Source organism: Chrysochloris asiatica, unplaced genomic scaffold, assembly GCF_000296735.1.
Source record: "Chrysochloris asiatica unplaced genomic scaffold, ChrAsi1.0 scaffold00002, whole genome shotgun sequence".
In the NCBI taxonomy this organism is placed as follows: Eukaryota; Metazoa; Chordata; class Mammalia; order Afrosoricida; family Chrysochloridae; genus Chrysochloris; species Chrysochloris asiatica.
In genome coordinates, this window is record NW_006408520.1 from 22,572,836 (window position 1) to 22,584,374 (window position 11,539).

Genomic DNA, 11,539 nt, shown 5'->3' on the forward strand with positions numbered 1-11,539 from the left:
CCAACAATATGACTCCATAGTTGATGAAATTGAATTTTTGAATCCTCTTTGTTAGTCATAGTAGGGTTAACTGAAATGAAATGAGTGCAGGAAAAAGGAAAATTTATGGTTCTTTGTGAGTGTGAGAAAAGAGAGGAAAAGAGAGTTATTTTACTGAAATTTTAAGAATGAGTAGGTGAAGGAGCAATATGAATCTAGGCAAAGAGAACCTCTGCCAGGATGGAAGTCTTCCCTAATCTTTCAGAGTGGGTTATGTTCTCCTTGGTGTTCCTAAGACCCTGGGTACTTTCTTCTATCATGACACTTCTCATACATGTCACAATGTTCTTTTTTTTTTATCTTGTTTCACTAGACCGTAAACTCTTAAGGAGAGGGAGAGTGTATTAGGTAGCCTATCAATTCATAATGGAGCTCTGGTAGCATAGTGATTACGAATCGGGTTGCTTACCTCAGGGTCAGCATTTCAAAACTACCAGCTGTTCCCTGGGAGAAAGATGAGGCTTTTTGTTCCCGTAAAGATTTACAGTTGTGGAACCTTATACAGGGTCGCTATGAGTCGGAATCGACTACACAGCACATAACCACCACTACCACCACCATCAGTTCATAACATTAAAGCTTACCCTAGGGACCCCAACGATACCTTAGCACCATGTGTATTCCAGACTGTCCGCTATGGCTATCGGTTTGCTTGGAAAAAATGGCGGTGCCATGCACGGAAGACTCATTAGTAGCCAATGGAGATAGCTTGTCCAATTAGGTGAGCTGATAAGATCTGTTCCTGAGTTCACTTGAGAATCCCTTAAGGGTCATTCAAGAAACACTAGTGACAAAACCCAAGGTTATTTTAGGAGTGAAAAATATACAGGTACATGAACTATCCTCAATGCCTTGTGTTCCTAGAGAATTTAGATAAATTACAGTTAAGGAGACTAAATCTGGACATCATTTTAAAAAACTTAAGACAGTAAGTAATGATGTACTGGGGTAACTACTAAGCTTATGAAAGTCAATTTACCAAAATAGAGTTAGAGAAGTTTCTAGAAATATTGTTCAGTGTCTGCATACGATTGATTCTAATATGTCACTCAGTGAAAGATGAGCCAATATTTTAAGCACTTCCGCGGGATAAAGATGAGGCTATCTCCTCCCGTAAAGATTTACAGCCGCGGAAACCCTGTTCAGGGTCACTATGGGTAGGAACCGACTCGACGGCACTTAACAACAACAACAACAACAAGAAAGAAAAAATTATTATCAGTTAAAATGTTGTTTTTAGACCAAGTTACCCCCATCAACTGGCAGTATGGTAAGAGCTGGTTGGTCTGAAGTACGGTGAGACCTGGGGACTCCTGAGTCCATGGACAAGGACATGGCCAGCTGAGTGTGCAATGTCCAGTTGTTATGTTTGTGCTTACTGTTGCAGCTCCTGTGTCAATCCATTTAATTGAATCCTGGTGTGGCGCTGTGGGTTAATACGCCAAATTGCAAAGCCGTTTGAACTGCAAGGTCGATGGTTCAAGCTCACCAGCTGCTCCTTGGAAACCCTATACAGGGTCGCTGTGGGTCAGAACTGACTCGACGGCACTTAACAACAACAACATGTCCAAAGTAGGTGAGAAAAAGTCTCGCCATCCTTGCTTCCAAGGAACAATGTGACTGTACTTCTTGCAAAACAGGTTTGTTCATTCTTCTGGCTGTCCATGGTATGCTTGGTATTTGTCACCAAAATTCAAATGCATCAAATCTTCTTCAGTCTTCCTAATTCATTGTTTAGCGTTCAGAGGCATATGTAGTGACTGAAAATATCAAGGTCAGTTGTCCTTGTCCTTAAACTGACATCTTTCCTCTTTAACAGTTTAAAGAAGTCTTTTGCAGCAGATTTGCCTTGATTTCTTGACTGTTGTTTTCATGAACACTGACTGTGGATCCAAATAAAATGACATCTTTGACAATTTCAATCTTTTCTCCATTCATCATGATGTTATTTATTGGTCCAATTAGGAGTATTTTTATTTCTTTAGTCTTCATCAGTACAAATTACAGTGTTGCTGTTAAGTGCTGTCAAGTTGGTTCCGACTCATAGAGACCCTGTATATTGTTTCTGAGGAACAGCTGGTGAATTTGAACTGCTGACCTTGCAGTTCAAACTGCCCTTGTGGTTCAGTGCATTACCCCACAGCAGTACACCAGGACTCTACCAATTACACTAGTATTCGTAAAATATATCCTGATATCCAAGATGTTATGATATGTTCTTAAGAGGTTTCCTAAAATTAATGAGATAAGTTGATGTTGTTAAGTGTCATGGAATTGGTTCTGACTTATATTGACTATGTATAGTGCTTCTGAGGATTTAAATCTTCATGGGAACAGAAAGCCTCATCTTTCTCCTGGGAGCAGCAGGTGGGCTTGAACTGCTGACCTTGTGGTTCACAGTCCAATGCTTATCATATGGAGTCACTGTGCTCCCCTAATGAGGTAGGGATTATAAAATACTTAATGATTTTATGGTTTGTATATTGTTATTTATCTTTAAGAAAAATGAGACGTATTTTCCTGGAGAGAGCAGACTAAAGGGTCAAAGTTTTCTTGGCAGGTACACTTTCATGGCAGAGTGCACTTTGCTATCAAAGTTTCGTGATACTATTTGTTAAGATCATTTTCATCTAATTTAATGCTTATCAAGTAAGTAATTTGGTATTCTTGGCACTTTGCTTTACAGAGAAGGGACTGTATTGACCAGCTGGCCTGAGTCTTCTGTTAAGCTTGGCAGTCAAAACTTCTATAAATTCAGGCACAGTTTACCCTATAAGCAAGGTAAACACGGGCTCTTGTTATTGTGTTATTGTTAAGTGCCTTTTAGTTGGTTCCAACTTATAGGTACCCTGTATAGTGTTTCCGAAGGTTTAAATCTTTGAGGAAGCAGAAAGCCTCCTCTTTCTCCTGCGGAGCAGCTGGTGGGCTGGAGACACCAACCTTGTGATTCATAGTCCAGTGCTTATTGTACAGAGCATGGGCTCTACTTGTGCTAAACTACTAATCTGTAGTGAACACTTATACATTTTTTTCACCACATCAAAGATTCTTCTTCTAGGTACAACTGAACCCCAGGGCACCTGTTTAACAGAACCAAACCCTCTTTTCAAATTTATAATTCCTGAGAAGGTCAGATTATCCAATAAACAAGGTATGCTCAGGCTTACTTACTCATCTGTAGTGAATAGTTTCATATGTATTTCTCCACAAGTGTGGTGAAACCCAGGTGAAATTGTTCACTACAGATGAGTAAACTCCAGTAAACTTATATGTACTTTTCTTTCTGGGTAATCCGCCCCTGTGTAAATTAATATATTAGCATGTGACTTGTTCACTATTCTCTTATACATATCATTGATCTGAGCTTGATCAATTGTGCTTCAACTGACTCTCAACTTGTAAAGCTCAGAGCTAAACCCTGGAGGAAAATCACTCCACAGTGTTATCACCAGGTGAGGTACTACTTGAATAATAAACTGACCTCTTTCTTTGTCAACTTTAAAATGCAAATAGCACTTTGAGCATGTGGCTTTTGATTTATTCCACCATAAGCTATTTGAGAGCAGAGTGTGACCTATTTATCTTTGCAGTCTCCAAGGGACCCAGCACAATGACTGTAACATTGTAGAAGCACCACATGAATATTAGTCAAGAGAATGGCTCTACGTTTTCAATGCATCTTTCGGGTCTGGGTGGAAAAGGATTACATTCAGCAGCTGCATGGAGACCACAGACATTCAGTGTTGAGTGTGAAGTATGGCAATCACAAAGGAATCTGATAGAGAGTTTGTAAAAGAAATGCTAATATCCTAGGGGGTGGGGAGATGACATTATCCTGTTACATAGTCTAGGCCTGCATTTCTATTTCAGAATCAATGTTTCCTAAAACTAATTTTTAAAATGACACAAGCATCATTTTTTCCCTTCTTACAAGATATTTGTTGTTGTTGTTAGGTGCCATCAAGTCTGTACCGATTCATAGCGGCCCTATGTACAACAGAACGAAACATCGCCTGGTCCTGGGCCAACCTCACAATCGTTGTTACATTTGAGCCCATCAGTGCTGTCCCTGTGCCAATCCATCTTGATGGGGGTCTTGTTCTTTTTCCCCGACCCTTCACTTTACCAAACATGATGTCCTTCTCCAGTGATGGGTCCCTTCTGACAATATGTCCAAAATATGAGAGATGAAGTCTGGCCATCCTGGCTTTCAAGGAGCACTCTGGATTGCATTTTTAAAATAGAAAATATTTAGAAAATTTCAATAAATAGTATTTGAAAAAGATCTCTAATCATTGTGAAATTATTAAATTTAATTTATGAATAAACTAGACATGTCAAAATCCAATTTTTAATTATTGCCATGTAATAAAAGGAACACATTTATAAAATAAGTTCTTCAATTATTGGTTACAAAGAAAAAAATTATAATTCAATACACTGGCTGACCATTTTATGCTCATTTTATGTAATAAAGTACATAGGATGACTGAAATTACAGATGCCCTTTTTCCCTGGATGGATGTCAACCAAATATTCTCGAACATCTGGAATCTTTTACTGTGGAAAAAAATAAACAACAAAGACATTGCTCAAGTTTAATGTGTGTGAAAGTTTGATGAGGGCCTGGTAAAGGTGAATACTTATCAGGAAAATGCTGATGGTTAGTTGCCAAGAATCCTTGGACAGTGGCTTTTACATATATCCTCAGATTAGTCGCTTAGCTTTGTGAGTCCAGACAAGTAATCTTGCTTGTTTTCTATAGTTGATCAGATTCAGCTGCTATTTCACTGCCTTTTCTTTTCATTTAGACCTCTGGTGTCTGCAGTGGGCTGAGTCATTCTTATCTTCCTTGACCTCTCTGCTGAAGATATTCATGGTGTACAAAGACACTACTTTGTGCTTACCAACCCCATTTCCCCTTCCTCCAGGGCATAAAGCTATCTATATAGCCTCCCCTGCAGTTAGGTGGGATTATGTGACTGAGTGCTGACTAGTGGAAAGTAGGTAGAAGTTGTGTGTGCCACTTCCAGGCTTGGCCCTTTCAACTTCTTGCACACATGATCCTCCATGTGTACTTTCTTTCTTGCCAGGGTATCCAGTGGAAGACTCTGAGGCTTTGTTGTTGTTTTTAAGCGCCTTTGAGTCAGCTCTGATTTTTAGTGACCCTGTATATGGTTTCTGAGAAGCAGCTGGTGAGTTTAAACCACTGACCTTGCAGTTCAAACTGACCTTAAGGTTGAGTGTTTATCCTACAGCGTCTCACCAGGATTGGAAAACCACAAGATGGAAGGTACTTAGGCTCCGGAATGACTGTTCAGAGGTCTCCCTTTCCTTTCCATTAAAAGTGGAGTATGATATGAATAAGAAATGAAACTTTATTGAGTTCAGCCACTAAGATCTGGGGTTACAGTATTTGTTACAGCAATAAGCTTTTACTAATACTTCTTTGTCTTTTTTTATATTACATTCTTGACTGAATCTCCTCTTATCCCTCTGTTCCTTCATTGCCTATTTTATTGAACTTCTCTTTTGCTCTTTCCTTACATAATTTTTATCCAAGTTTCCATGGCTTCCCCCTCCTGCTTCCTGGAACAAGCTTATGTATTCCCATGATTTTATCTACCTCTGATATGCTGGTAGGTAGAATAGTAAATGTGTTCCTACATATTAGATTCAATTTTTATTAAATATGTAGCTACTAAATATATCTTGTATATTATAATAAGTTTTATTTTAACCATGATTTTTAACTGTTTATTTTCTATTTCCTCATCTTCCCCATTCTCCTGATAAATTCAAAGTTGATTGCATCCTTTTGTTTAATTCATTCATTCAGTTAGTATTCATTGAATATCTGCAAGAATTTATCTTATTCTTCTTTGTGATTGCAGTACTTAGTATAATGTGTTGCATGAAGTAGACAGTGAATATTGGTTCAATCGAACTGAACTGTTTATGTCAATCCTTCTATGTTTAAGGTCATGTACTGGGGTCAGTGTGGGAGAAAAACAAATTTAAGACTTGATCTCTGTTAATTTTCTCTTTCTCTATTCGCCCTCCCTAGTTACACCCCGCTGACAAACTTTTTGAACTATTTGCAGTTGCACCAAAGTGCTTTGTAATTTCTTTTCCATTTTGGTATTCAAAGAATTGTGTCCAAAAAAAGTGAAATATAAACAGAATCCAAAACTAGACTTAATTCCTACATTAATAGATTAACTAATGCCCATTTGGCTTTTTTCTTGTTTTCTAGGTTCCAGTGTGGTACTGTGGGTTAATGCACTGGACTGCAAAGTCAGTTTGAAAAGCAAGGTCAGTGATTCAAGCTCACTAGCTGCTCATTGGAAACTCTATATAGGGTCAATATGGGTCAGCACTGACTCGATGGCACTTAACAACTTAACAAAGAATCCAGAAGTATTAAAAGGACAACTACCTGTTTTTATCCAGCCAACACTGAGCGGCATTTTCTTTATGATTAGATCATTAGAGACCACAATCTTTATTGGTTGACCCCATTTACTGAAATGAGTATGTGTTGTTGTTCGATACCATTAAGTCTCGATTCTGTCTCATAATGACCATATGCATAACAGAAAGAAACACTGCCTGGCTCTGTCATCCTCACAATCATTGTTACACTTGAGCACATTGTTGTGCCAATACATTTTGTTGGGGTTCCTTTCTTTTCACTGACCCTCTACTTGACCAAGCATGATGTCCTTATCCAGGGGTTTTCCTTCTGAATAATATGTCTGAAGTACGAGAGACAAAGTCCCTCAATCCTGGCTTCTAAGAAACATTCTGGCTGTACTTCTTCCAACACAGAATTGTTTGCTCTTCTAGCAGTCCATGGCCCTTCTCTTCACTAATACCATAACTCAAAGCATCAGTTTTTGTGTGGTCTTCCTTACTCACTGTCCAACTTTCACATGCATATGAAGCTATTGAAATACCATGACTTGGGTCAGGCATATTTTAATCTTAAAACTGATATCCTTGCTCTTGAACACTTAAAAAAAGTCTTGTGCACAAGATAGGGAAATTAAAGGCATCCAAGTTGGCAAAGAGGAAGTAAAACTCTCTCGATTTGCAGATGATGTGATCCTATACGTAGAAAACTCCAAACACTCAGCAAAAAAACTACTGGAACTCATTGGAAGATTCAGCAAAGTGGCAGGGTACAAGGACAACATACAAAAATCAGGTGGATTCCTATATACTAATATGACAAGCTGAAAAGGAAACTAGGAAAGCAATACCATTTATAATAGTCATCCAAAGGAGAATAAATGTAACCAAAGAAACAAAGGACCTATACTAAGAAAACTATAAAACACTACTACAAGAAACCAAAAGAGACCTACAAAACTGGAAGAATGTACCATGCTCCTAGATAGGAAGACTTAACATTGTGAAAATGTTAATACTACCCAAAGCAATCTATACTTATAATGCAATCCCAACCCAACTACATTCTTTAGAGACATGGAAAAAACAATTGCAAACTGTATATGAGAAAGAAAGAGATCCGGGATAAGCAGAGCACTGCTTAAGAAGAAAAAGAAAGTTGGAGGCCTCTCACTCCCTGATTTCAAAATTTACTACATGGCTACAGTGGTCAAAATAGCCTGGTACTGGTACAATGAAAGATACATTGATCAATGGAACAGAATTGAGAATCCAGAAATTAACCCATCCACATACAGACAATAGATCTTTGAGAAAGGATCAAAGTACATTGAGTGGGGAACACATAGTCTCTTCAACAGATGGTACTGGAAGAACTGGAAATCAATATGCGAAAGATTGAAACAAGACCTTTACCTCACACCATATACAAAACCCAACTCAGCATGGATTAAAGACCTAAATGTGAATCCAAGAATTATAAAGGTCATCAATGAAAAAATAGGGATAAAATTAAGGGTTCTAATCCAGGGCACACACAGACTACCAAATATTGTGAAAATTACACAAACAAAAGAAGCCAAAATAGATGGTTAGGACATTCTAAAAATTAGAAACTGATCTGCATCAAAGGATTTCACCAAAAGAGTAAAAACGGAACCCACAGAATGGAAAAAAATATTTTGCAATAACATATCAGACAAGGGACTAATTTTTAAAATCTATAGGAAACTACAATACCTCTACAAGAAAAAGACAAGTAACACAATCAAACAGCACAGGACATGAACACACACTCCACCAAGGAAGACATTTGGGCAGCCAACAAACATATGCAGCAATGTTCTCGAACATTAGCCATAGTTGTTGCTGTTAAGTACCATGGAGTTGGTTCTGACTCATAGTGATCCTACACAGGGTTTCTGAGGCTGCAATTCTTTACGGGAACAGAAAGCCTCACCTTTCTCCTGTGGAACAGCTGGTAGTTTCAAACTGCTGACTTTGAGGTTAGCAGCCCGATTTGTAACCACTATGCTACCAGAGCTCCTTAGCCATTAGAAAGATGCAAATCAAAACAACAACGAGTTATCATCTCACACCAGCAATAACAGTGAAGTTCATAAATGCAGAGGAAAATAAATGCTGGCGAGGATGTGGAGAGACTGGGACCCTCCTACATTGCTGTGGGAATGCAAAATGGTCCAACCACTCTTGAAAACAGTATGGCACTTCCTCAGAAAGTTGGAAATAGAAACACCATATGATCCAGCAATTCCTCTACTTGGTATATATCCACAAGAAATATGAGCCATAACACAAGTAGATATATATGCACACCAATGTTCATAGCAGCACTATTCACAATAGTACAAAGATAGAGACAGCCTACATGCCCATCAATGGAAGAATGGATAAACAAATTTTGGTACACACACAATGGAATATTATGCTATCTTGAAGAATAATAAGCTGTAAGCCACCACATAACATGAATAAACCTGGAGGACATTATGCTGAGTGAAATTAGTTAGTCACAAAAGGACAAATATTGCATAAGACCATTATTGTAAAAGCTTAAGTAAAGATACCCATACTAAAAGGGAAAAAAAAAAATTTGTTGTTTACTGGTGGGGGTGGGGTGAGGAGCTTTGGGGGAGGTGGAGGGAGGCAACGGTAGAGCACAGGGTAGGGGGTAGACACATCATAGTTCGGGTGTTTGGAAGGACAATACACAAGAAGGGGGTGGGGGTGGAAGAACAAGGTAGATAGGGGAACACTAAGAGGTTTGCATGGACTAAATGGGACAGAGGTAAATAGTGATACATGCTCAATCTTGGAACAACATGGCTTTGTGATACAGGGATTGAGGCATAGTCTGAAAAGGGGCAATAATACTAAGATGCTTAACTGTCTTATGAATATTGGTTTCCCTTGCTTACTATTATAAAATAGACACTTGAGTGGGATAGAAAGGAATGTCAGAAAACATGATTACAGAAAGCTTGTAAGCCTGTGTTCAGCCTATAATTGTTTGGAATACCTAAAAGGGGTTCCACAACTTGCCCAGTGAAATAGGCCTCTTGCAAAGCCTTTGCAGAGTATAGGACCTTAGGTGGAATCCTGAGCCCCATCCGGACGTGGGATATTCCCACTAGAAAGGACAAGCAGACCAGTCTAGAATAGCTAGAGCAACAGAGATACATCATCAAAGAAAGATCAGCAGGAAAAGCCCCAAACAAAAATGGCAATATGATTGGCTGCTACAAGAATTAGCAAGTTGTTCATCAGGAAGCCATTAAGACAAGCCATCAAGTCCCTTCAGGACAAATCCCCCTCCAAGACTGAAACTCAAAGGGAACACATGAGATGAGCATGCATGTAAGTTTGCTGGCCACCACATTGGTCTCCTGGTGAATGGAAGAGGGAGAAAGGCAGCAATGAAGAAACGGGCTGGGTTCAATCATGTTCGATAGACTCCCATTGACCTGGAGATGAGAGAGAGAAGAGGAAGGGTTGGTTGGTCCAAAGTGTGGTGAGACCTGGGGAAACTTGAGCCCATGAACAAGAACATAGCCACAGAGGGCTAGAGCTGAGAGTGAAGCATCCAGCTGATATGAAGTGAGGGGAGATGCACAAGAACACCCAAACTTTCAGGTAGTACCCATTTGACCTACCCTCGATGGCTTGACTAGAGGAAGATAAAAAAACAAAGAGTTTTTGTTTGGCAAGTTGCTACAATTTGATTAATGTGACCTATACTTATGGAGGTGTAGTGCTATGTGCCATTGAGTCAGTTCCAACTCATAGCGACCCTGTACAGTGTTTCCGAGGCTGTAAATCTTTACGGGAGCAGAAAGCCTCATCTTTCTCCTGCAGAACAGCTGGTAGTTTCGAACTGCTGACCTTGTGGCTCACAGCCCGAATCATAACCACTATGCTACCAGAGCTCCTTATGGAGGTAGTAGCTCAAAATACCAACAGAGAGGGAAGGAGTCTTCACATCAAGTATCAATGCTATCCCCTCTGTATGCAGGGTAGATAGACATTGGCTACCTAAAATAAGGGAGAAATAAAGGCGCAAAGTGACTGGCTTACAAGGTTTCAAGACGGAGTTTAGTTGAAGAGTGTGTGTGGGGGAGATAGAGTCCCCACTTAATAGTTTTCATCTTGTCTAGATGGGTCTGGCAAAAAGAGATGGGGATAAGATTCTTATGATTCAATAGTGGTAATTATTATTATGACTAATTGCGACTGTCACAATTGTAAAGGTAGAAGTTTTGTAACAAAAATGGGGGCGTAGTTAATCTTACAGTCCAGAAACAGAGGACCCTAGAAACATCAAGGGAGAAGAGCACAAGCGGAATGCTGGACTTTATCCAGAGAAGCAGTGATACCAGAGATGGAGGCAGAGATGAGGACATGGAGAGAGGGAACAGCTGAGGACTGCAGACTCATGGAAAAAGAGGGATTGAGAGCTGGCAGCCAGGAGGCCAACTTGCAGATTGTGCCCTTTGGTGTTATAAATTATTATGTATGCCTGAGTGTTAAAAAAAAAAAAGAGCTGAATGAATAGAGAGAAATACTGTTAGCTGATAGGACATAGAGGGGATTATAAACTTCAAAGTATATGATTTATTGATTGTAAAATTTATGCTCTGCCCTGTACACTTTCACTCAATTCACAATAAAAACTTAAAAAAAAAAAAAAAAAAAAGGTCTTGTGCAGCAGATTTTCCTAATAAAGCTGTTTCAATGACTGTTGATAGTGGATCCAAGCAAAATGTTGTTTTTGACAACTTCAATCTATTTTCCATTAATGATGATGCTATCTATTGATCCAGTAGTGAGGATTTTTATTTTCTTTACATTGAGGTACAACCCATACTGAAGGCTGTGGTTTTGATCTTCATCAGTAAATATTTTAAGTCCTCTTCTCTTTCAGCAAGCAAAATTGTATCATCTGTATATTGCAGATTGTTAATGAGTCTTACTTCAATCCTAATGCCATGTTCTTATTCATATAATCCAGCTTCTTGGATTATGTGCTAAACATACAGATTGAGCAAGTGTGGTGAAAGAATACAAC